The sequence below is a fragment of the Cryptomeria japonica genome, chromosome 11, assembly GCF_030272615.1.
Source record: "Cryptomeria japonica chromosome 11, Sugi_1.0, whole genome shotgun sequence".
Classification (NCBI taxonomy): Eukaryota; Viridiplantae; Streptophyta; class Pinopsida; order Cupressales; family Cupressaceae; genus Cryptomeria; species Cryptomeria japonica.
Genome location: NC_081415.1, coordinates 713,091,443 through 713,118,528, shown reverse-complemented (window position 1 = coordinate 713,118,528; position 27,086 = coordinate 713,091,443).

Sequence of the window (27,086 nt, the reverse complement as noted above, 5' to 3'; positions counted from 1 at the left end):
ATCTATTCTTATAGTGTGACTTGTGGAAAGGACATATGGGCCCCATCATGAGTTACTAGGCTCTTAAGTGAGTCACTGCAGAATGAACTTACATCTAAAGACATTGAACATTACTAGACACCTCTTATTTTAGAAGCCCACCTATTCTATTGATTAAGGATATTTGTAAAAAGTTCAATGCAAGAGGATAGAAGGTTTTCATCCCAAGATACTCACCATATATATTTCCTTGAGTAGAAATAGAGCTTTTTGAAAAGCTACTTGTAGCCTGATGAAAGTGGAGGCTCCCCCATCATAGGGACCACCTATCTATTATGCTCACACAATACTTAGTATATCACATCCTTACCTGCCATGGTGGGATACATAAGGTATGTAGTACCAAATTCAAAGAAATATCAAACTGTAGGCTAAAAATATTGCAACTGGCCATTACCTTAGGGATAAAAAGTGTTTGAGTTGTCTTTGTCTTGTTTCATACCAGTGGAAATTTGAGCTGACTTTAGGCCTATGAACCTACATACAATATCAGGGTCAAAAATTTTATGATTGGGTTGGTTTAGACCCACACCATTTGTGTCATTTTTGAAAAGGTAAGAATATGTGCTTGTGTGCTTGACATATTTTCTTGTCAAAGGAATCAAACATTTGAAACAAGTTACACCCCAACAATGATCTAATCAAACAAAACACACATTCTTGAAAAAACCATCAATGCTTCATGTTTGGAAATCTCTCAAATATGCCAAGAAGTCAATATATCGAAAAACCAAAAAGAAGCAAAGTGAAAATAAAACCCAAAAGAAAAGAATCTTCTTGTACAAGAACCGCAAGCTTTTGTTGAAACATCTCACTTTCATCCATCAATATCATGATTTTAGTCACGATTTTACTTGCGACTTTGAATTAGAACCACTTGCATCACAAGCTTTCTTTCAAAGAAGGGCTCTATCATATCATCATAATCATGGTCAACGCATTCCTCCATCATGCATTCTACAACCTACAATCACTTATTAGAGATTCCTAGGTTCACATAATCCTCCTACATTTTCTTAAGTCATTGACTTCTAATCTTTCCAAAATCAAAACATCATAATCATTTTCTTCCATCTTTCTCACTTCAAAATCATTTCCAAAATCAATCATCAAATTCATAGTCCCTTAGTAGAAATTCCAAGGTTCACAATCATTCCAAAGTTCACGATCCAAACATCAAAATTTCATTCAACTCTTAACACAAAAGGGTCTTGTCCTTAGTTCTTTCAAGATATTTCTTATCATATCAACAAAATTACTTTCTAGTGAGTCTCTATATCTAGGGCCAATTTGTTATACAGTTCAGATAACCGAAAGACAAATGAGAAGGGGGGGGGGGGTGAATCAGTTGTCACAGATTATCGGAAGCATTAGCAATTTAAAACAACAATACCATAACCCAAAACAATAATACCGAAATAGAATTTAATCCAATTAAGCATAAACAATAATCACAGAATAAAATTCATCCACACAACACCAAGATTTGTACGTGGAAAACACGGTAAAGGGAAAAACCAAGGTTGGGAAGCCTACCCACAGTCAGATAATACTTTTGTAGTAAGTATGTGAATTTACAATGAAGGGGCCTGCACTTGCAGGAAGGCCAACAAACTAGAGCACACTGCTCATCACAAAAGGAGCCTCACTGACTACATACAAATCCAAACTACAATCCAAAGAAGTGTTGAACTGTAAAAGATAGCATCTCCTATTCCCGAGTACAGTTATGGTTAAGCTCAATACCGGAGGACTAAATCCTCTTACACAAACCAAATTCGATCTCTAATGATCGACCAACCCCCCTTCCTGAATGATATTACATTATTCTCACATTACATTCCTTGACCATGACCTCTTACAATAACCATGATGATCTACAATGAGATCTTACATCTTATTTATACAAACCCTCGACCATAAACAATCAAGTTGGCCACCAGAAAAAAAACCAATTACATAATTACAAACCATGTCATCCTTAGACCAAAACAAATAATATCCAACACATAAGATATCCTGGAAATACAACAATAGGTCCTATCCACACTTTACATCAATGTTGGTCCATAACCTAGATCAACCAGGACCAAGTATAGGTCCACATGCTTCAGCAATGATCTCAAAAGGCCAAGTCTAAAAACATGATCACCAATAGCATCTTGAAACTCCATCAGAAGTTGCACCAACACCAATTATGCAATGCATCAAAGATCTCCACCAAAATCTCTGCTAGTGAAATCCTCATTGAAACCAAAAACCAATCTTCATAGCAAGAAGGATAGCATCCAACCACCAGACCCAAACCAACTGACCAAATATGAGTATAAGCATTATGAACAAGTCAATTCCATCACCAGATTATACCGAAGTCAAATGGATCATGCCGGATCCAAGTTAACCAAAAACCACTTAACCTACCGAGACCAGAAGGGTGTCGATAAAGCATCCAATTAGCTAGTGTTGACATCAATGACAAAACATCAATGTAACTCATAATCAATTCCACCAAATGGCCAACACAATCATCCTAAGGGACATTACTAAGCATCATAGATAGGTTAAAAATTCATGAGTGCATCCTCTCATTACTAGGTAGCTTGGGATTGTAACAACACAAACCTTGATACACCTCATCTCACAAATGTTAAAACACTAAATAAGAAATTCTAAAGAGGACTTGGTTGATACCCAACCTTTAGTCTAGGAGATCAAACATCCAAAAAACATTTCAACTCATCAATGCCATCATAAAATCTTGGAACTATAAGAAGGGATCACCCATCTACTTTTTCATTCATCTCATTTTTAAAACACACTTTAACATGGCTGAAAATAGAGCTCAGTATCAGAGATGCAAACAAAGTGAAATGCACCCAAAATAAAAAGAGGATGAAGAACTCAACAACCCCTTCCATCATGACAAATTTTTAGGGGGAGAAGACCTAGATTCTCCCACACAAGAAGATTTTGAGCGAGCAACACATAAGACATGATTTAACAAAATCTTTGATGAGATTCTTAGAGGGAATGATAATGTTCATTTCCTAAGACTTGCTCGAGAGGGTGAAAAACTCTCTTTAAATTTTGACTTATCACAAATTCGAGAAACACTAGAGAAAGCCTAAAACAGTCACCATAATGAGAGAAGACATCAAAATACCCACAATTATGATGACACCTATCACCAAAGGAACCATCCACCTCCTCCCATGGAAATGGATATGTTGAGACAACAAATACAAGACCTTGCACAACAAGTCAATTTCAGATAGGTCACAAAAACAATACACTCTCAAAGATATTTGTCACTATCCATTTGATAGGAACATTATCATGCCTCCTTTCCCATGCAATTTCGAAACACCAAAATTTTATAAATACAAAGGGAAAGGAGATCCAAGGGACCATGTGAGAGAATTTTACTCTGCATGCTTAGAGGTGGCGTATGACAAAACATATTTAATGTGCCTTTTCCCTCAAACTTTAGGTGGATCGGTCATGCAATGGTTTTCACGCTTTCCTAGAGGAATAAGGACATTTGAGGACCTAGTACAAAAATTTATCACTCATCATTCACATAACATAGAACGTGATGTATCCATGGCTGATCTATGCAATACAAAAAAAAAGAATGGAGAGTTATTCTCAACATTCTTACAAAGATGGAGACACATTTCTAGTCTATGTTCCTTTACCCATTCCTAAAGAACAATTAGTTGAAATTTTTATTTTAAACTTAAATGAGGAAATGGAATTTTACTTAGAAGTCAAATGTTCAAACTCTTTCAAGGACGTGATAGCCCAAGGACTTAAAATCGATAAATCCCTTATCAAGAAGGGACTTGTCAAAATTTACAAGGACAACAAGGATGGTCTACAACCAGCCTACAATGGTGATAAACCCAAATTTTGGTCCAAAAACAAAAACATTGTTAATGATGGTGTGGTAGACGCAAGAACTATCAAAATCACCCAACCCATAGTCAAAATTGCGGGACAAATAGATAATTGTAACAACCGCAATATCAATCAAGGTCATCCCCCAAACAATCAAAACAATCAACCTTCCAACACACAACAAGAGGCACCAAAAAATAGGTACTCTAGCTACAAACCCAATTGAACATATATGTAGACACTTAAAAATAATTATTTTTAATTATTTTTAATTCCTCACATAATTAATTAATTAATTATGTTAATTCAAATTCTCCTCAATATTAATTAAATATAATTGATATTGTCACTATAGTATGTGACTGATTTATTTAATAAATCAATCCCTTTATTTATTCTTCTAAAAATTGAATTCTCACAAATCTCCCTCTTAGCTAATTAATTTCAATTAATTAGTTAACCCACATGCTTCCTACAAACCATCTTCTTGATTCATCATTAACCTAATAAAGTCTTCTAGAAACTCCCTAAACTCACTTAACTTTATTCTTCTAGTTTTTAATTCCCTCCACTCATTCTCTCTCCTAGTCAAATCCTCCTACAAATCCTAATCCCACCTAACATTTCCTCTAATCCCCCTCCTAATGAGTTGCTAATGGCTAATCATCATGATTAGCCACGAAGTCAACTCCTTGTCCCTTCCATCCAACCACTAGCTTTTAATGTTCTTTTCCTAGGTGAATGTGAGATCTTCAAAATCTCACAATCCTCTAGGCATCTCCTCTCCCAAGGAATTTTTAATTCCTTCTTATTCCTCCAGTCCCCATGATTATCCCTTTTTGGAGAATTTTAAATTCCTCCTCCCCATTCTTCAAGGAATGTCACATCCCTTGCTCCTCTCAAGGCGCATTGGGAAGTCTTCCTAGTGCACTTTGCTCTTCTCAAGGTACCTTGGGAAGTCTTCCCAATGTACCTTGAGGAGTGTGGAGACAAGAAATGTCTTTAAGGCATATCTCTTAGTCTCCACATCCTCTCTTGGGCCTTGTGTGATCTCACAAGAAATCCTAGCCCTTCATCTTGAATCCATCTCAACCGTCCATTCTTCCTCTCCTCTTCCTATAAATTGAGGACTCCATTCCTCCATTCTTCATCTCCAAGTTCAGTAATCTTATGTTGCACTTTTGAGCCTAGGAAAATCATTTTAGCATCCTTATCATGTTCAAATCATATCTCATCCACACTTGATCATCTCATTTCCATCATCCTCCAAGATCCATCTCATTTGTGTGCAACATTGGAGAGCCATCCACATCAAGCAAGCAAGAGGAGCACATCAAGTGGAGCATCATCCAACGGCGCTTCACTTCATCAAGCTCCATCCGAAGGAGAAGGTATAAGGTTTGTGAGGTATATGCATTCTTATTCTTGTTTTAAGCAATTCAAATTGTGTCTTTCAATTTTGTATGATTATATGTTTGATTTGCATGCTTATTAACTAATCCATCTCACAGGTCTTTTTCCCCTCTTCAATATAAACTCTTGGGAGAATCTCTTGAAGTGGTATTATGACAAATTATATCTTCCAATCTTATCACATTGCCTAGAGCGTCAAATTATGAGCCTCTAGTTAAACCTCCATGGTGGAGGGATAATGAGTATTGTGAATTTCACAAAGGAAAGGGTCATAAGACAAATAATTGCCATCGACTAAAGGACATTGTTCAAGACCTTGTTGATTGAGGTGATATAAAAGTTGATGGTCACAATGCAAAAACTTCCAACACAGATCACACCGTGTTCAAGAATCCACTCCCATCATATTTGAAATGAGGTCCATCCCATGAAGGTAAGAACCAAGATAACACAACGGACTATACATGCGCAACATATACCTATATTGTCAATAATCTTTATGATGCCAATGAACAAGTTTCTACCATTACTATCAAAGGAAAAGATCCTGCATGCAATGTTGTTACCCGTCATAGAAAACTTGTCTTACCAGGAGCACCATCAAAAGCAACATGCATGCCCAAACATTACAGTCTTGTTGATCAACTGGATAAAACCCCCACACTCATTTCCATACTAGAGTTGTTGCGCCTATCACTCTCACACAAAACTATCTTGGACCAAGCTCTCCAAGAAGCACCAGTACCATCCAACCTAAACATAGATCAATTTCAAGCCATGGTTGGAAGTCTCAAATCATCACCATGTCTCACTTTCACTGAGAGTGATGATATATCCTTTCAGCAGCCACATAATGCCCCTCTACACATTGAGGGAGTCATACATCAACATAGAATCAAGTGAGTATTGATTGATAATAGATCTAGTCTTAACATTTTCACCTTGCAAATGATTACATTACTGGGATATTTTGAAGGAGCAGTAGACACCAGAAAGAAGATCACCATCAAGGCCTATGATTATGCTAAATGCTCCTCAAAAGGGAGAATCACTTTACCAGTAAGGGTGGGACCTATGGTGAAGGATGTGGTTTGCCAAGTCCTAGACCTCCCTCTTCCATACAATCTCCTATTAGGTAGACCATGGATTCATGCCATGCAAGTAGTACCATCCACTTACCATCAATGCATCAAATTTCCACATAATGGTGTAGAGATTACTATCCTTGGTGATGCCAACCCATTTGCCTTTTGTAATAATATAAGGCATTAACCTGATATCACAATACCTAGAAACAAAGAAACCATCACCTTATCATCCTACATTCACCCAGCAAATCTCACCAATACACCGATCCCTACACCCAAACAAGAGAAGTTGAAAATGAAAGTAAACAATGAAGGCCCAAGAGAGTATAATATTAGCCAACTTTTTTGTATTGGCCAATTGCCCCTCTCACCTAGGACTCATGGAAAACCACAAATGTTACTCAAGACCCCTATTGCAGCCCATACTAGTACACTTGATGGATTCATCCCAGATAGATCACAAGAACATGAAACTATTAATGAAGACTTGCCAGGATGGATCTACAGAGACCCTTTCGATACAACTAGACAATAGGTCAAGATCCCTATAGAGAAGTATGGTAAAGTTTTAAACCTAATGCAAAAGATGGGCTATGATGGTCATAGTGCATTGGGATCCCACAAACAAGATGTACAAGAACCATTACAACCATTGTTACAACCACGGGATACAACTAGACTCAGATTCAACCCTGGTTTGGGAGGCTCTCCTAAGCTCAGAATTCCCGACAAACAAAAGATCACTTCTAAGATCACCCCTTCTAGAAGAAGGATAATGTCTATTGCAAATCACCCTACAAAATCTAAAAATCCAAGTCATGCCAGCACCTCTCACTTATCAAATCCACGGACACCGAACATGCAAAGGGATGCACAAAGGTCAATCACTTCCAAAATGCCACTTATGTCCATTTCAGATACTCAAGCAATATCAATAACCCCGTTAGATAAAAATCCTGTAGTAGTTGTTGACAAACCTTTCACATTAGAAAACATACCTATAACATATAGTGATAGAGTTCTACCAAGTGATTCTAAGATGAATTCACATGAATACGAGTGGGATTCTTCATTTTCACAATCATCTTACGGGGACACTTTCTAGGTTAAGAAAGTTGAAGGAGATGTATTTATTAAAACATTTTGGGATTCTGATTCCGAAGATGCTTCAAAAATAAGTGTGTCACCTCCCGAACCCGATTACAAAGAGGATAGTACTGATGATGACCTTGATACCTACATTTTAATCATAACTAATGCATCATATGAGCTTAACCTAATCAATGAGGCCATGCCAATCATCCACCCTGAACTCATTGATTGGAACCAACAAGATCCCCTATGCCTTGGCACTTTCCAAAATGAGGAGGCAATAGTTCACTTTCTCAAATTACAGGATAACATACCAAGTAGGGATCACATGGCTAGATTTTATATTGAACTCAATAGTGTAGCTTACTTTGGAGAGAATGCCAAACCTTTCAGCTTCAAAAATATAACAATAAAAGATGGATCTTCAAGTGAAAACCGCATTGTGGCACTTCTAGATCCCAAAAAAGTAAAAACAAAGAGCACATCCAAAGGTGAAAACCTCTTTACGGTGCCTTAGGATGAAAGGTTTGACATTCTCCCCTTTAGTACAAATCAGGAATGATTATCTATTGTTGTGGAGGAAATAATGGAAATAAATCTAGGAACATCAGAAAGTCCCCAAATCATACACTTAGCTTCTTCATTGACTCTAGAAGAAGATCCTAATTTTGTGGAGTTCTTCAAAAAGTGACAAATCAATTTTGCATGGTCCTATGTAGACATTCCTGGACTAGATCCAGATCTAGTAATGCATCACTTGATGGTCGCAGAAGGAGCCAAAATAGTAAAACAAAAGCTAAGTAAGATACATCCTCATATTGCACTCTTAGTAAAAGTGAAACTCAAGAAGTTGTTAGACGTTGGTTTCATCAGACCTATTGACTATGAAAAATGGATATCCAATATCATACTAGTAGGAAAACCAAATGGGGGCATCTGTATCTGTAAAGATTTTAGATATCTAAACAAAGCATGTCCTAAGGATGAATTTCCTCTACTCAACATTCATATGATCATGGACCTAACAACAGGACATGCATTGCTATCTCTCGTGGATGTGTTTTCAAGATACAACCAGATCAAGATCACCCCAGAGGATCAACACAAAACATATCAATGAGCAATGACTACTATCTTCCATGACATGATGCATACACTAATGGAAGACTATGTGGATGATTTACTTGCTAACTCATTAACAAGAGAGAGTCACCTTGTTGTGCTACACAAAATTTTTGCTAGATTGGAACTATTGGCCATATGATGGAATTGATTTTGTGTTGCACTGATGTTTTGTCATTGATGTCAACACTTGTTATTATGGTTATTTACCGACTTCTGGTAGGTGGATTAGATTGGCAGATAATCAGTTTATTGTCACCAGTATGATCTAGATGATGGATTATGTTTCTATGGATGGTTCATATGCTTCTGAAGTATGTTTTAGTCAGTTGGTATTGACTTGATGATCGAATTCTATCTTATGTTCTAGTAAACTTTCTTTATTGGTTCGGTAAGGGTTTCATCGATAGCTTTATTGAAGATCTTTGATGTAATGCATAAGTGGTGTTGGTGCAACTTCTAGAAGGGATTCAGGATGCTGATGGTGATTGTGTTCATGCCTCAACCGATTGGTGTCATTTCTTTGGCATGTGTGGATCTAATTTAGGTCTGGTACTATCTAGCCTATGGACTGATTTGCATGAAATGTGTTGGTGGATCCTCCGATGCGCTTCTAGGATGTTTCATTGATTGGATGTTTTTAGTTTGGCCTTAGGCCGACATGTGTTATTATTTTATTTCAGGATTATGTAATGGATCTATTGTATTATCATTTGTGTGGCCGACCTAATTGGTTAGGTCCCAGTTTTGTATAAATGTATGTAAGATCTCATTGTAGATCATGTGTGGATATATGGATATGGACAAGGAGAAAATAATGCAATAATCATTTGTGCAGAGGATTTGGTCGATCATAGGTGATTGAGTTGGGTTTATGTAGGAGGTTTTAGACCTTTGGTATTGAGCTTAATTGGAACTATAATCTGGCATGTTTGATGCTATCATCGGAAGTTCTTCTCTCCGGATTGTAGTCCAAACATCTTGAGGTGGTTGACATCTTTGTAGTCAGTGAGACTCCATTGTGATGAGCACTGCGCTCTAGGCAGTGTGCCTTCCTACATGTGTAGGCCCCTATTGTAATCATATACTTGCTGCACAAGTATCATTTGACTATGGGTAGGGTTTCCCACCATGGTTTTTCCTCATTGAGGTTTTCCACGTACAAATCATGGTGTTATGTGTTATGGTTGAATGGTATTGATTCTATGGTTTTCATTTATCCTTTAATGCTTAATCAGTTATATCGGTATAAGGTTTTAAGCTCTTTAATTCACATAATCTATTAACAACTGATTCACCCACCCCCCCCCCTCAGTTGTTCACTAGTTATCCTAACAATTGGTATTTAAGCGTGGTCCTCTTTTTGTGGAAGCTTAACTACTTGAGGAAGATCCTATGGCAACTAATAGTTCAACTCATGTTTTTTGGAAGGATAGCCCTAGGCTTCATGGAACAAACTATGGAGTATGGAAGATTCGGATGGAGACTCATTTAAGATGCATTGGAAAGGAAATTTGGGAAATAACTCAGAATGATTACACTCCTCATAATCTGGCATCTGGCATTCCTGCACCGGAAGACTTGGATAAGGAAATTGAGAATGATTGCAGAGCTAGAGAATCCCTCTTAACCGTCGTATCAGATCAGCAAAAGCTATGTGGGACAAGTTGGAGACTCTAAATCAAGGTGATCTTACTATTAAAATTGCAAAACTTGAATGTTACTAGGTAAGATATGAAATCTTGAAGATGGAAGAAGATGAAAGAATTTTTGCATTCATGGAAAGGGTTAATGAAATTGTATTAGGAATTTAGTGTTGTGGTGGATCACTGAGCAAGGAAGGCATTGTTTTAAAAGTATTAAGGGTTTTACCATCGACATATAAGATTAATTTAACTGCAATTAATGAGCTAAGAACCATGCCTAATTCTTCTGTCAATAGAGATACTCTTGTTGGGAAGATATCTGCTTTTATGCTTGAAGAATTTGGTCCTCCTGGAGCTACAAAGGTTGATACTAGATTTAAGGAATTTACATCATCAACCAACAAGCAAGATTGGAAAGTTTTGTATGCAAAGGAATTGGAAGAAATCAGAAAAGAAGATGAAGAGATTGAGAAACTTGAAGCCCTATTTGCTAGAAGGATACCTAGAGGTCCTTCAGGAAGTAAGTATGAAGGAAAATCTCATTTCAAATGTTTTGCATGTAATAAGATAGGTCATTTTGAATCTAGATGTCCTAAAAGGAATTCAAAATTGGAAGAAAGAGCAAGAAGATCTTTTAAGCCTAACCCTAAATATCAGATCAAGCATAAGTACAGGAAATACAAAAAAAAATTATGCTACTATGTTGATGAGGAAGGAGTAACTGATGACTCAAAAGAAGAACCAACAGGAGATTCAGCTAGTGGATCTGACAATGGAAAAGACTGGGTATTTTATGCTATGAAGGAAGATGATTTGGAACCAGCTATCAAGAATGAGGAAAAGGCCCTTGCAGCAAAAGTTGAAGACATAGATGAATGGGTAATAGACAGTGGATGTTCTCATAATATGATAGGTGAGAAAGGAAAGTTTCTAACCCTGCAAGAATTTGATGGTGGTCAAGTCATATTTGGTAATAACAAGGCATGCATGATCAAAGGAAGAGGAACCATTTCATTGGATGGTAAGAATAACACTGATAATGTCTATTATGTTGAAGGTATAAAGAATAATATCTTGAGTGTATGACAGTTGGTAGATAGAGGATTTCAATTACAATTCAAGGATGGAAAGTGCAAAATCATTAACAAATCAGGTTTGGAGATTGCAACCGGTACACAGACAAAAGGTAACATCTTTCACTTGAACTCTGGTGAAAAGAAATGTTTGATTGCACATATTGATGAAATTTGGCTATGGAATAAGAGTTTGTGTCATGTAAATTTTGATTGCATTGTAAAGATCAGTTCACCTAAGGCAGTTAGAGATTTACCTAGGATTGTGAAGCCTCATAATCCAGTATGTAAACAATGTCAAATGGGTAAGAAAATCAGAATTTCTTTTAAGAGCATACCTAATAAATCTAATGATGTTCTTGATTTGATTCATACTGACCAATGTGGTCCTACTAATACAAGAAGCTTTGAAGGTGATAGATATTTCATGTTAATCATTGATGACTATTCTAGAATGATGTGGGTTGCTTTTCTAAGGGAGAAATATGAAGCCTTTGATAAATTCAAGATCGTTAAAGATATGGTTGAGACAGAGACAAGAACAAAAATCAAGTGTCTTAGATCAGATCAAGGTGGTGAATTCACATCCAGTGAGTTCAATAGCTATTGTGAGAAAAATGGCATTAGGAGACATTTATCTACACCCATACACCTTAGTAGAATGGCATTGTGGAAATAAAGAATAGAACCATTTTGGATGCAACCAGAAGCATGATGATGGAAGCTAATTTGCCTCATATCTACTGGAGAGAAGCAGTAAGTACAATAATTTATACATTCAATCAAGTTAATATCAAAGGAGATATACAGGTAAGACACCTTATGAATTATGGTTTGGTTATTCTCCTACTCTTAAATATTTCAGAATCTTTGGAAGCAAGCGTTATATCAAAAAGAGATGATTCCATTGGAAAGTTTGACCCTAGATGTGATGAAGGAATATTTCTTAATTATTCAACTAAAAGCAAAGCATATAGATGTTATAACAAAAGATTGCAAAGAATTGTGGAGAGTGCTAATGTGAAAGTGGATGAATAGTACAAAGATCAAGCTAAATCTTATAACAGTGAACCGACAGTGGAAATGATCATAACTAAACTGGTAGTGTCTGTACCGGAATATAATAATGAATTAGTTGATAGTTCTAATACTTAATGTTAAGTACAGAAGCCAAGCTAAGAAGATGAGAGGGGGGGGTGAATCATACAAACTTAATCTTCCATAAAAACAACAGATTCAACCTCAGTAACATATACTTCAGTAATATAACCAAAACTACTAAACATGCAAACTCAAAAGCATATAAACATCATAACACTCATAACACCAAATTTAACGTGGAAACCCAAATAGGGAAAAACCACTATGGGATTTCAGACCCACTAAGAAATATACTCTTCTAGAGTATGCTCAGTTAAAAGAAAATCCTATTAAAGATTACAAACACATTGCTATATGTGACCTGGTTAAGCGATTTCCCTCAGATCTGTTAGGATCTTCACCTTGTTAGAAGTGACCTTGTTAAAGGATTTCAAACACTTAATCAGAATGTCACCTTGCTAGAGGGTTTTACAAATAGGATTGTTAAGTCTACTCGGTTAAGAGATTTTCTGTTACTTTACAAAATAACAGTAATAAAAATCTATCTACAACTTCACATCTAAAAATGCTAAAGCAGATTCTTATTTGCTCAATACAATAGGACTTATCTTGTCCATCTGCAGGGCTCTATACTTTGTTAATCAAACAGGTCTTCAAGCTTTTGTGATTGGTAATCACTATGTAGCATCCCTGTGCATACACTTGCCTGCATACATTGTTTATCAATAGTTCCTTATTTATAAACAATTGCTAACCACTTAATCTACTTGATCACATTTCCAACGATCAATCATAACCATCAGATCTCAAAACTTGACTAGGTTCAATGTATCCTTCGATCTAAAAAATTTTTACCCCGCCTTGGAACTTGTATACATTTCTTGGAACTTGTGCTAGGGTATTGTGGTTCAATCTGTGTTGTAGATCTTCTTGCTGATTTTCCTTTGCCATAGATTCTTTAACAAACTTCATGCACGACATACCAATCATTTAATCAATTCCAGCTCATCAGCTTCCTTCATTAAATAATGCTTTTATTCATTCAATGCATTCTATTATTACTCGGTTGCAACTCGGTAAATACTAAACTTCACTCGGTAGACATTCTGCCTTCATTAACCGATAGCGATAACCTTAGGGTTTACCGACTAGGTTCCTTAGGGTTTACCGACTAGGTTCCTTAGGGTTTACCGACTAGGTTCTTTGCTCGGTAACATAGTATAGTATTAACCTTACAATCAACAACATATGTAGGACATCAAAACAATCTAAACATCATGATCTCATCATTGTCTTAACTCTGTAATAGTTGCCCATTGAATAACTTATTCCTCCCCTTATTCATCACATTCTTTCTATGTCTTTTACCAACATCTTTATACTCATCAAATCATACTTCTTAAGATATGGCAACATCATACTGAATTAGAAAATCAATTTCTTGACATCAATGACAAAATAATAATATTAAAATAGTAAACATCCATAATCATCAACAACCTTCTTAATATCCTTATTGAAATGCCAACAATCTCCCTTTGTCTATTATAATGCCAAAAATCTTCCCCTTTGGCATTGATGGCAAAACCAATTGATTTGACCTAATTGATTCAGATTCAGATTTCTAAAATGTTGAAACGCTCTCTCCCTATCATTAGTCTTCTCCCCCATACATTAGTCTTCTCCCCTTTTCTTCAGTCTTCTCCCCCTTTGACAACAATGCCAAAAAGTAAAGAACAAAAACATAATTTCCTCTAGTATGAAGTGAATTCCTTTTGTTATGTGTCAACTTAGTCTCGGTCAGAGCATTTTGTCTTCAATTCCTATTTCATGTACACCTTTAGAAAATGTCCTAAAGTGTGTAAATCAGCATCAACTCCTAAAACATATTTTGTAGAGTCATCGAAGTGATGCTTTCACCGAACTCGGTCAGTGAATAGAAGATAGGGGTAGGACCCCTAAATTACTTCTAAGATACTCAGAAGTGTCCCTTGGTAGTGTCTTGGTGAAGATATCTACTCTTTTTTCCTTTGTGCTAACATACTCCAACACCACCTTCTTCTCTTGAGCTTCTTCTCTAAGATAATGATATTTGATACAGATGTGCTTTGTCTCAGAGTGCATAACAAGATTCTTTGAAATGTTAATGGCACTCATATTGTCACAGAATATAGTTACTGGCTTGGTAACTTTCTCGTTTATACCTTCCAACAGTTGTTTGATCCATGCTATATTGGTACAATTCAATGTTGCAGCAACGTATTCAGCTTCTATTGTTGACTGTGAAACACATCCTTGTTTCTTGCTAAGCCAACTCACTAGTCTTTCTCCTAAAAAGAAAGCTCCTCCACTTGTACTTTTCCTGTCATCAATGTTGCCTGCCCAATCAGCATCAATATAAACTTTTAAATCAAAAACATTTCCTTTCTGATATACTAAGGCATAATCTTCAGTGCCTTTCAAGTATCTAAAAATTCTCTTGATTGTTGTCATGTGTGTTTCCTTTGGATCTGCAGAGAATCTTGCAACTATATCTACTGCATGTGCTATATCTGGCCTGTTGTGAACAACATATTGTAGTTTTCCAATCATGGATCGGTAAAGTGTCTCATCAACAGATGCAGATTCATTATTCTTTGATAATTTATAGTTGGTAGTCATAGGAGTACTTACTGGTTTTGAATCCTCCATTCCAAATTTCTTCAAGATTTCCTTTATGTACTTGGATTAAGTAATGAAAATCTCATCTTTCATTTGTAGTGTTTGTAAACCTATAAAATACTTTATCTCACTGATTAATGACATCTCAAATTCTTTGCTCATTTCATTTCCAAAGTTCTTGCATAAAGAGTCATTTCCACAAAAGATAATATCATCAACAAATATGGCTGAGATTAGTATTCCATTTTCATCATTCTTCATGTACATATTGTTGTTTTCACTTGTTCTTATAAAACCAATCTTGATCAGATAAGAGTGCAATTTGTCATACCATGCTCTAGGTGCTTGTTTCAAACCATATGAAGCTTTGTTCAATTTACATACCTGATCATTGTTCTTGTCTTCAACAAATCCTTCTGGTTGTTCAATCAAACCTTCTTCCTCTAATATACCATTCAGAAATGCAAATTTGACATCCATTTGATATACCTTGAAATTCTTGTAAGCAGCATATGCCAACAATGTTCTTATTCCTTCAAGTCTTGCCACAGGTGCAAAAGTCTCACCATAATCAATTCCTTCTTCTTAGGCATAACCTTTGCAAACTAGTCTTGCTTTATTTCTAATGACCTCACCTCTTTCATTCAACTTGTTTCTGAAAATCCACTTTGTACCGATTACATTTTTGTCCTTTGGTCTTAGGACTAGTGTCCATGTGTCATTATTCTTGATTTGATCAATCTCATCTGTCATAGCATTTATCCAATCTTCACTGTTAAATGCCTCTTTCACTATCCTCGGTTCAAATTCAGATATCAGACATGTGTTTTGTCTCAGTTTGTTCCTTGTCATCACTGGATCATTCTTATGCATGATGTCTTCTGACATACTTGGCTAATACAGGCTCGATAGGCTCTATATGATCTTCTTCATCACTCGGTAACTGAATATTCTCTTGATTTCCTTCAACAGTTCTCTTGGTAAGACTTGTCGGTTGAACATAGACAAATTCATCATAATCTTCTGGTTCCTTGGAATTTCCTTCATCATTTCTTTCTGCAAATTCATCAATTTTCACATTTGCACTTTCTACTATTTTGTTAGATGATTTGATCAAACATTTAAATGCTTTGCTTCTAGAAGAATAACCAAGAAATGTTCTTTCTTCACTTTTCTGATCGAACTTTCCATTTCTATCATCTTTGTGAACATAGCATCTACTTCCAAAGATTTTGAAATAACTTACATTAGGTTTCTCGTCATACCAGATTTCATATGGTGTCTTCAAAGTTCCTTTCTTCAGTTGTACTCGGTTCAGGGTGTAAACTGTTGTGCTTATTGCTTCTCTCCAAAATGTTTGTGGCACTTTCTTTTCAATCATCAGGGTTCCGGCGCAATCCACAATAGATCTATTTCTTCTCTCAGCAATTCCATTTTGTTGTGGAGTTCTCAGTGCAGAGACTTGTCTTTTTATACCATGATTATTACAGAATAAGTTGAACTCATCAGATGTGAACTCTCCTCCTCTATCTGATCTAAGACATTTTAGTTGTCTTCCTGTTTCATTTTCAACTCTTGCCTTGTACCATTTAAACATTTGAAAGCATCTGATTTTTCTTTTAAAAATATAACTGACATCATCCTTGAATAATCATCCACAAATAATATGAAATATTTATCACCATAATAACTTTGAACTTTCATAGGACCACAAAGATCAGTGTGCACAAGATCTAAAATTCCCTTAGAAGTGTAGGACTTACTTGTAAAGCTTGATCTTGTCATCTTACCCATTTGGCATCCTCAGCACATAGCATTCTCAGGTTTTTCCAAACTCAGTAGACCTTTTACTCGGTGATTCTTACTTATTTTGATCAGATTATCAAAATTTACATGACAACATCTTTTATGCCATAACCAGGTATCATCTATCTTTGCATACAAACATTTTTTTCGAGTTGAGTCAAGGTGAAATGTGTTACCTTTTGTTTGTGTCTTGGTAGCAGCTAATGTTCCATGCTTGTCATGAACTTTGACAATTCCTTTCTGAAATTCTATTCGGTAACCTATGTTGTTTAGTTGTGCTACACACAACAAATTGTATTTCAATCCTTCAACCCAATAAACATCATTGCATTTTGCATTGTCAAGAAGTGTTATAGATCCTTTACCTTTTACCAGATATGGTGCACCATTACCAAATCTTACATAGCCTCCATCATAATCTTCTAATGTAACAAATTTGTGTTTATCACCTGTCATGTGATGTGAGCATCCACTATCTATGATCCAAGAATCATTAGTATTTATGTGAGATATTAGGGCTTTTTCTTCATACCTTTCTTCATCTAATCCATCTTTGATAGCCACATAAACTACTTCCTCTGTATCAGTTTCATCTGATTTATCATCATTGGATTCCTCATCAGCTATTAGGCATGACTTTCTATCTCTTCTTCTGAAGTCTCAGTGTCCTCTGTAATGATTATCTTTCTATCTGTCATCTCAGTAATCTCTCTTTTTAGTAGAATCTTTGTCAGGACAGTTAGAAGCCATATGTCCTATCTTATCACAATTGAAACATTTCAAAGGTAGTTTTCCTTTATACTTACCTTTGCCTCTCGGTAACCTTTTGGCTAATAGTGCTTCAAACTCTTCTTGCTTTCTTATTTCCTCATACAATTTTTGCACTTTTTCTGTGTTCTTGCGAAAACTCTCACTTACTCCATTGTGATCCCCTTCAGTGTACTTACTCATTCTATCATTGTAATCATCAGGTTCACCATTATGAAAAGAACTAAATGCAGATTCAACTTTATTTACCGATGACCCACTGTTATCAAAGTTACTTAACTCAAATGCATGTAGCTTACCAATAGTAGCATCCAAAGAAATTGGCATATTGGGTACAAACCTCAATTCATAGATTGCAGAGACTCGGATTGCATAAGCTGGTAGAAGGGTTCTTAACAACTTGTTATATCCTTTTCTTCAATAGTTCCACCTGCTCCTTTGATTTGATTGACAATCTCCTTTAGTCTTGTACTGTACTGGGTTATGTTCTCGCCTTCATTTATCCTCATAGATTAAAGTTGTCCTTTTAGACTATCCACTTTTTCTCTTTGAACATGTTCATCACTGCCATACATAGATATGAGCTTGTCCCACATTGCCTTTGCATCATTGCAGCCTTCTAGATCATTAAACTCTAAGTCGGTCAATGCAAATGTTATTTCAATCATTGCTTGGATATGTTCTTTCTTTGCCTTTATCTCTTCCATTGTCAATGGATAGGTTCTCGATGTGATGAAATCATTCTCCAGATAATATACAGCATATTCTCCAACTCCTAATAGGTGTAGCTTCATCCTTTTCTGCCATGTAGAGAAACTTGACTTGTTCAGCTTTGGTGCATCTCTCTTATACATCTTTGGATCTTTTCCTCAAGTACCTTTAAACTTTTTCTTCTAGAGTCAAAAGCTCTGATACCAATTGATAGTTCTAATACTTAATGTTAAGTACAGATGCCAAGCTAACAAGATAAGAGGGGGGGGTGAATCATACAAACTTAATCTTCCATAAAAACAATAGATTCAACCTCGGTAACATATACTTCAGTAATATAACCAAAACTGCTAAACATGCAAACTCAAAAGCATATAAACATCATAACACTCATAACACCAGATTTAACGTGGAAACCCAAATAAGGAAAAACCACTATGGGATTTCAAGCCCACTAAGAAATATACTCTTCTAGAGTATGCTCGGTTAAAAGAAAATCCTATTAAAGATTACAAACACATTGCTATATGTGACCTGGTTAAGGGATTTCCCTCATATCTGTTAGGATCTTCACCTTGTTAGAAGTTGTTATCACTAGTTAAAAATGGGCTTCTTTTTCCCATGATTGGCTATGGTTTGTTGAATTTTTGAAATGGGGTGTAGTTCCAAATGTTTCAGCTTTGTTCTAGACCTTAAGGGTTTAAGGGTTTTTGATTTTAGATCCTCTCATGTTTGTTTTAAACCCTCTAGTTTCTAATCTTTCGTTACTTTATTCACTTAAGTAATGGGTCGTGGGGTCATAGGAAGTGTCCCCCCCTTGTAGTTTGCCTAGGCAGTTATGTTAATTAATCAAAAAATTAATGCCTTGTATGTTTTTCTTCTAAAGTTGTCGGGCCCAGTAACTAGTGCGCATCTCGCGGATGGATCTACGGCTCGCATTATTTCACTAGGCGAAGTTGCACGTAGTTTAAAACCAGCGAAGTTGTGAAAACCACATGGCATGCCACATAGACGGTCCAGCTGGTTGTTGACAGCAAGTAAAATGGTGGCACGCGGCACAAGTCACAACAGTTAGCGAGTCAGGATTAAAGGCTAAAAGGCGGGCCCCAGAGGTGAGTCAGGTCGCAGGAGGAGATGACCTGGCAGGTACAGCTGTTAATAATTTACTGGGCGCAAGGTGTTCACGATGAGTCAGCGGGCCCACCCCTCCTGAGAGCCTTTTCAGAGGATTAACAGTCGATCAACTTAAGAGATGATCTGACGGCCCATGTTATTTCGCAAGGGTAAGATGCTCGTCCTTTATACCTCACGAAATAGCAAGAGTGAACGCGAGCCGTCCACGTGTCATGATGATGACCTAGAGGATATAGCTGTTAAGAAGAAAGTGGGGCCCCATGGTTTCCTTTTGGTGTATAATAGAGTGACAAGTCAGCTCCAAAAGTGACTGGGCACCAGGTGTTCACGATGAGTCAGCGGGCCCACCCCTCCTGAGAGCCTTTTCAGAGGATTAAAAGCCGATCAACTTAAGAGATGATCTGACGACCCATGCTATTTCGCAAGGGTAAGATGCTTGTCCTTTATACCCCGTGAAATAGCGAGAGTGAATGCGAGCTGTCCATGTGTCATGATGACACGTGGTCTAAGAAGAAAGTGTGGGCCCGCCAAGGTGGAACTGGCGGTATGAAAGAAAGACACGTGGCCGGTATCAAGTGGAATGTGAAGGGAATTTTAAGGCCAATGGTTGGATGCCACATGGTATCATGTAGCCAATAGAAAAGCAAGACCCAGAGAAAAGCCAAAGCCGTCAATTAATCTAACGCTCGATCAAGTTTCTTTTGATCGAACGGTTGGCATTATTTCGCAAGACCAAGCTGCCCGATAGTTATGCTTCACGAAGCTGCGAAAGAGCAAAATGAAACACTTGCAGGAATGTTGTGACCCATTGGAGCAAAAAATACGAATTCTCATATGAATTCAATTTTGAAGGGACAGCCGAAGCATGCAGAATCAATGTTATAGTTAAGGCCCTGAGTACAAATATTTGATTTCCTATCAACCGGGTGAAGATATCTTTTAAAGGATTTTGCAGAAGAGCAAACGCAGAGTTATTTTCCTCAGATACAGAGCAAGTCGGTCTAGTTGCAGAGCAAATTCCTTCAAGCAAAGAACAAGTTCTCTCATATTTTTGTGTAGCAATTCTTGTGTAGTGTTCTAAATAAGATAATTGATTCGTCGCAAAATTGTTTAAGAGCGGCATTCATTTCTTGCATCTTCAAAATGGCTCCTAAAAGAGAATTTTCTAGCAAAGTTAACTATTTAGAAAGGAGTGTTTGTGATGATTTTTTAGAACAGTTGACGTTGTCAACTAATCAGGCATCAAAGGCAAAAGAGCTAGTGCCCAAGGCTCCCCGTCTAAAGATAGGAGAAGGATTATATGACAAGGGTAATTGGTTGAGAGACCCACAGGTTGGACTGTCTGGTTTGGGGTTGTTTAAAGTTGGATTCAGAATGAGAAATTCTCCTGCCCCGCAAAACAGTATCTGGGAATTAGATGTTGGGAAATTAGTAGTCCCAGGGGTATTCATGGACACAGATTTGCTGACCCAAATTGCGTTCAACTATGATCCAGTCACAAGAAGCATTCGGGATGTAAATGGGAAAACCCTTGTTGAAATTAATGCTAAAGAGTTTAGGACAGCATTTGGGCTTAATGAGTTCACAAACTTCCTAGAACCTATAAATTTCACATCATTAGCCCAAATTTACGGTGCACAGAGGAGTCATCTCAGGAATGGGCCTCTCAAGGAATTTTTTGTGAAAATACGAGGGTTAACAGTTGTAGGACCCAACACACAAGAGCCCTTTTCATTAAGCATGTTCACCCTGAGGGCTAAAGGGATGTATTGGGCACTTTGCCAAGTTTTGGGAGAAGATGCTGAAGCAAATATGTTGAATCATTACTTGTTAATGATTGCCCAGATTCTGAATCCTTCTCTTGCAATCACATTTGATTATACCTCTTTTATTGTTGATGCTATCCATGGAGGGTTGATAGGAATCAAGAATGGAAAGGTGGATAGGCCTTTCAGATGGTACTCACTCCTAATGCATCTTTTTCTCTTCAAAGGTGGTGATTACTTTGCCAGTGGACTAGACCTGGTTAAGGAGAAGGAAGGAGAAAAAATGCCAGTACAATTATGGAGTACTATGTTGTCATGGGATAGAGAGGATGCCAGTTTTTTGAAGTTTGATAAATATTGTGCATCCAAAATAAGGACTCTCCTCTGCTCTGATAACCCAAGAATCCCCAAGGTTCTTTTGGAATTCATAAGACCAAAAGAATTCGTAGAGAATATAAAAATTGTTCATAACTGGGGTGACATTTATTTATATCCAATCTCCACAGTTTTCAAAGTTTTTGGTTTTAGAGGCACCCCATTTTTGTTACCTTACCAGGTCCCTCTCAAAGTAGGAATCGCAGAGATCCTTAGACAGATTGGTGGCTTACAAGAGGCAGAGTTGACAGGCAAGGGTAAAGGAACTATTTTCCCTGCAGCTACCATAGCCCACCAATTTGTAATAACAAAGGGAGGCTGGAATTGCTTTGAGGATTTCCTCAAACCTTATCATTTGTCCACTACAGTGTCCAGGTGTGCTGATCCAGAGGACTTCTTCAATGGTATGTTTAGGAAGAAGGTAGCATGCAGAGGTAGGCCTCATCAATTCTAGTTTCCTGAAGACCTCATCAGAAATGAGTTTGATCTAGATGAGCAGGAGCTAAGGAAAGAAAAGTGGGTGGCTTATAAGAAAAGTAGGTCAGCTTCCAATAAAGCAATCCCTCCTGGTGATTACACATTGCATAAGAAATCCAGTTATAGTGTGCTGGTGCCTACAAAAGGGGAGCCTTCTACCTCCAAAGGAAAGAGGAAGATACAAGATGTCATTGACATCCAAGAAAGCCCAAAGAAGCAAAGGGTGGGAAAAGAAGTGCAATCAAATACACCTTTGTATTCCCCATCCCAATCCCCTATCCATATAGGAAATGAGCAAGCAGCAGCTGAGCAACTCCTACAGTTGGGTAGTCTAGGGGAAATTGCATACACTTATGATGAAGTAGAGGAAGGGATGCCAAAAGAACCCATTGCTGCTGAAATGGATATCACCTCCATTGAACTTAAAGGCCAGGAGTGGGATCCTGAGATAAAGCAGGCAAGTAGTGCCTTTCTAGTTGATAACAATTTTGTCACATCAGAAGCATTCATGTAGTTTCTATGGAAGTAGCACATAGATAAATATAATGCTAGATGTGAAACAAGAAAGGCTGAGCAGCCCAATAAATATCTAGCCCTAGTGGAAGAGAAAATAAAGCAAGAGATGATGGAAGAATTCAAAACCATCACCCCTGAGCAAGGAAGAGATATGGTAGCACAAGCTGGAGTGCTTATCTTACCTGAATGGGATATTGCAGATGCCCTGGTATTAGATGCAGTAAGGAAAGAGACTAAACCTATGGAGGGGGTCACTTTCAATAAGGATAATGTTGCACTCGTCATGTGGTCTCTCAAGAGAAATGAGAGTAAGAAAAGCAAGGACACCCCAGGGTCAAGTTACCTTGGTGGAATGATGGTGAAGAGAGTGCAGAGTATAGGGGTAGTAGAGGCTGCTAGCACTGTGTTAGAGACTACAAAATTTAGTGTTGTAGTAGCAGAGAAGGAAGCCAAAGAGAAGGAGGCCCTCCAAATTAAGTTGGAAATAGTTCTGAAGGCTTATAACAATGTCAAGGAGGAGGTAAGAGGTAAGGATAGCGTCATTGCCAAATTGTAGAGCCAGTTGACTGGACAATACCAACAAGGTGAGTCTTCAACACTGATGATTTCCTCTTCTCCTGCAAGACCTCCACCTACTAGCCCTATCATTGAATTTCCACCATCTCCAGCACCCTCCAGCTCTCAAATGATTGAAATCACTCCTCAAGAATTAGAAAACTTGAAACAGGCTCAGGCCTTATATGCAAAGAAATATGAGGAGAAAGTAAGGGCTACAATTTCCAGTTTTGTAGATACAATAAATGCCTCATTTCTCTACAACAATGTAGGTAAAATTATGGAAATATGGAATGAGCTCAAGAAAGACAAGGCCATTTTGACGCCTATTTTTGATAGATGGAGGCCTAGGGAGCAAGATCTGGAGTTCATGTGTGTATCCTGCGATGAAGCAAGAGCCAATCCCATCATCAAATCCACTTCTGATGTCACTAAAGTCTTAGTACAATTGGCAGCAGAGATGTCTCTAAAGTCTTAGTACAATTGGCAGCAGAGATGTCTCTAAAGTCTTAGTACAATTGGTAGCAGAGGTGGATAATGTGGATAGGAAGGTTAATTTGTGCAGGAAGTACACTGATCAAGTTTTTGAGTTGCTCCCAGGAGTTTTTGCTAACCCGGATCAGTTAAAAGACAAACAAATATGGCTTAAGGAGATAGAAGCTAAGTTATCAACAAGAGTTAAAGGAATTATTGATCTTGATGATGCTTCTTTCTTCGTTGTGACAGTACAAGAGATAGAGAAAATTAAATCACATTATGGTTTTCTCAATTCAGAAGTCAACAAAATGAGAAATTCTTGGAAAAGGTTGACTAAAACTAAAGATAATGTGATTAATTTCTCATGGCCGACAGAAGAGGTATATAGTGAGTGGGAAACTAAATATGCCACTCATGATCCGGAATAGTTGGAGAGCACCCCTGAAAAGATAGAAGAGGTTGCAACCGAACAGCCTGTGAAGAAACTACAAAGGCTGAAAAGAGCTTGTAACTATTTTTTGTGAAAAGTTTGTAACCTCTTTATTTTGAAATAAATGATTGTAACAAACTCTCCTCGATAAGTCTGAAGCTTTGTGCATCCATGTTGTTATAAATGGATACCAGGACTAGAGAAAAAGATATCGCAAAAAATTGTAAGAAAACGCTGCAGAAATTTATCTGAGCTTTTCTAAGTCTAAAGGAGAATCAAAATTTCTTGTAATATTTCTTGAACTAAATATCAATATACAGACCATCGGTTTTGAGTAAAGCTTTGTGTTGTGTTGTCTTCAAGTTTGTTCACAAATTTGTTTACTGTTTTCATTTTGAATAATCCAGGGTTGTTCTTTTGAATGGAATTGCAAAGCAATTTTAGTATAAGTGTTCGTTAGCTTTTCTCTTTAGGAGGGAAATTAAAGATGCGGGGATCACTCATACCAGTAAACTCTTTGGAAGGAATTTTGAATTTTTGATGACCATAGCTTAGTTTGGAATGCTTGAATTCTTGTAAGTGTCAGGCATATACAAGGATTAATAAAAACCAAGCCGACGAGAAGCATAAAGATGTCTTGTTTGAGGAGTTTTATTTGAGTTTAGATGACTCTGTGACCTTGGATAAGGCACTGGTATTAATTGAAGTTGTTTATTGCATGCTTTGTTGATTGAAATGCTAAATTTAAGTACAATTTCCATCCTTTGTTTTCAGTTAATTTCAAGGTGAATAAATCCACTGGTTTTCTGGACTGGTTTGTTGTGGGTTTATGTTTGAAAGTGTGAATTTAATTCACAAAGGTATACCCGCCTGGGCTCTGAGTAAGCCCGAAGTGTAGAAGGTCTAATCAAACCTTGTCATATGTTGTCTTAAGAATTTCCTTATCTTTGATGTCTCTTCTGCACCAAGCTTAAATCATATTATTCTAAGGATGTTAAAGGGAATCAGATTTTGAAGACAACAGAAGTGACCTTGTTAAAGGATTTCAAACACTTAATCAGAATGTCACCTTGCTAGAGGGTTTTACAAATAGGATTGTTAAGTCCACTCGGTTAAGAGATTTTCTATTACTTTACAAAATAACAGTAATAAAAATCTATCTGCAACTTCACATCTAAAAATGCTAAAGCAGATTCTTATTTGCTCAATACAATAGGACTTATCTTGTCCATCTGCAGGGCTCTATACTCTGTTAATCAAACAGGTCTTCAAGCTTTTATGCTCGGTAATCACTATGTAGAATCCCTATGCATACACTTGCCTGCATACATTGTTTATCAATAGTTCCTTATTTATAAACAATTGCTAACCGCTTAATCTCCTTGATCACATTTCTGATGATCAACCATAACCATCAGATCTCAAAACTTGACTAGGTTCAATGTATCCTTCGATCTGAAATTTTTTTACCCCACCTTGGAGCTTGTATACATTTCTTGGAACTTGTGCTAGGGTATTGTGGTTCAATCTGTGCTATAGATCTTCTTGCCGATTTTCCTTTGCCATAGATTCTTTAACAAACTTCATGCACGGCATACCAATCATTTAATCAATTCTAGCTCATCAGCTTCCTTCATTAAATAATGCTTTTATTCATTCAATGCATTCTATTATTACTCGGTTGCAACTCGGTAAATACTAAACTTCACTCGGTAGACATTCTGCCTTCATTAACCGATAGCGATAACCTTAGGGTTTACCGACTAGATTCCTTAGGGTTTACCGACTAGGTTCTTTGCTCGGTAACGTAGTATAGTATTAACCTTACAATCAACAACATATGTAGGATATCAAAACAATCTAAACATCATGATCTCATCATTGTCTTAACTCGGTAATAGTTGCCCATTGAATAACTTATTCATCCCCTTATTCATCACATTCTTTTTGTGTCTTTTACCAACATTTTTATACTCATCAAATCATACTTCTTAAGATATGGCAACATCATACTGAATTAGAAAATCAATTTCTTGACATCAATGACAAAATAATAATATTAAAATAGTAAACATCCATAATCAGTTATATCCATAATCATCAACAACCTTCTCAATATCCTTATTGAAATGCCAACAATCTCCCTTTGTCTGTTATAATGCCAACACCAGTTACCCTGACATCATCAAAAAAATCAACTGTAACTAAAGAGCAACACAGAGAACGTGAAAATCAGAAAACACCAAGGTATGTAAGGCTAAATCATTCTAAAAATCAGATCATTGGAGATAAAAACATGGGAGTTATGACAAGGAGAAGATTGAAAATCAAGAGGTATGTTTCATTTCTCATATTGAACTGACATCAGTAGTTGAAGCTTGTAAAGATGAATGGTGGATGAAAGCTATGGAAGATGAATTATATCAGATAGAAAAGAACAATACTTGGACTTTAGTTCCCTGACCTAAAAATAAGAATGTTATTGGAACTAAATGGGTTTTTAGAAACAAACTGAACGAGGATGGACAAGTTGTAAGAAACAAGGCTAGATTGGTCTACAAAGGATATTCTCAAAAGGAAGGAATTGATTATGGTGAAACTTTTGCACCGATAGCTAGAATTAAAGTTGTTAGACTATTTCTTGCCTATGTAGCCTATAAGAACTATAAGGTCTATCATATGGATGTTAAGTGTGCATTTCTGAATGGAGAACTTGAAGAAGAAGTCTTTATTGAGCAACCAGATGGATTTTTACTGACAAATGACAAAAATATGGTTTTCAGATTAAGGAAAGCCCTATATGGACTAGAACAAGCTCCTAGAGCTTGGTATGCAAGGTTGGATAAGTACCTTTTGAAGCTTGATTTTATAGAAGGTAATGCTGACAATAACCTATATTATAAGATCACTAATGATGATATTCTGATTATTGAATT